This window comes from Aplysia californica, unplaced genomic scaffold (assembly GCF_000002075.1).
Source record: "Aplysia californica isolate F4 #8 unplaced genomic scaffold, AplCal3.0 scaffold00206, whole genome shotgun sequence".
In the NCBI taxonomy this organism is placed as follows: domain Eukaryota; kingdom Metazoa; phylum Mollusca; class Gastropoda; order Aplysiida; family Aplysiidae; genus Aplysia; species Aplysia californica.
This window is the reverse complement of record NW_004797476.1, coordinates 1040798-1042457: the sequence shown is the minus strand read 5'-3', so window position 1 is coordinate 1042457 and position 1660 is coordinate 1040798.

The window sequence follows — 1660 nt, the reverse complement described above, 5'->3', positions numbered from 1 at the left end:
GACAGACAGACAGACAGACAGACAGACAGACAGACAGACAGACAGACAGACAGACAGACAGACAGACAGACATCGATATAATTTACAATATTTGCTGTTTGCTAAGGCCTATCAGAATGGGGTTTTGAATGGTTTTTATGTTGTTGGGTATGTTTTCAGGAGTGGGGTGTTTGGGAAAAGGGTTGTTTTGCTGCTTTCTGTAGTTTGAAGCGGGGAGGGCGGGTTTCTTGGAACATAAAAAGAAAAAGGATGAGGACGATTTGATATGTTTCGTTGTATGTTTTGGTTGGGTCTATCTATCTATCTATCTATCTATCTATCTATCTATCTATCTATCTATCTATCTATTATAAAGCTTTAAAAAAAAGGTTAAAGACTAAATTTGCTGACAAACAAATCTAGAGCAACAGTTTGTATTGTGTGAACAGATGCCACGGAAACTTACAATGATTCCATCCTGTTGTAACCAGAGATTTTAGTCAAGTAAATTAAAATGGAACAATTGTTAAGTATGGAGTAATATTTTTTTAAAAACCTTTTGTTAGGAAGGAAAACGTTCAGTCACAATTGAATTGAATTGAAATAATTGCATCGCACAGAGGAATAAAAAGGTAATTTATTGGACAATTTAGAGTCTAGTACAGAAGGAAGTATGACTGGGGATAATTGAACTTTAAAAAATTCATCTTTCTTTAGTATAAAAGATGTAAGTGGGTTCCTTATTTTAAAGAGAAGAAATGTAAGAGAATTCTTTCTTTGTGTTGTTTTCTTTTGAATAGAAGAGATCCTGATTGTGAAATCCTTTTAAGAATAAAATAATGTCAGTTAATTCCTTTGCACTGCATCCCAAAATGAGTAGGCCTATTAATATTATAACCTACCATATCTGCCATAAACATGCAGATAGCTTCCAGCTGGAATGCTAGATTTGGGAACGTTCTTAAAAACGGATAGAGGTACAGATGGGATAAGATGCCTTCCACAAAGAGCGAAATTTACACTACCAGGTTGTAAAGGTTACATATTCCCATGTTTTCAATGATATCAGCTACTGAAAGTTTGTTTGGTAGACTAGACACCCAACGGTGCAGTTCATCGGTGACTTTGGGGAACCCCACCTTTTTGGCTGGCATAGCCAGTTTTACAATTACTAACTGAGCACTTTCTTCCCATACTAGATCTAGCCTATAATCTCGTGACAACCACGCGGTCACACAGTGTCTAACCTTTGCGTTCAGTCATACATGTTTTAAACACCACAACACGAATGCATCATTACATAGGCCTACATGAATCTACGATGTTTTTAATGTTTAAGTTTAATAAACACAGCAAGCACACTGCTTATAATCCAAATGAATCACAACATGATAAAACTAAAATTAATATCCAAATTAGGACATTCTGAATGTAAACCACCACACAAAACTGCAAGCACAGCCACTACACGGTATAGGCATCCTTACACCTCTGGTCACTGCGGTCAGACTACACACTGACCGATCGGCCCATAAGCCCTTATCAGTAAGTTCGGGTGCGAGGCCCGAGTTAGAGTAGGTGTTGGTATGGGTTGTTTTTTGTTTTGATTTTTTGTTTTTTGGTGGGTGTGGGGAGGAGGGGGAGGGGACGATATTCGGTATTGTACGTTTCTTTCTCTCCC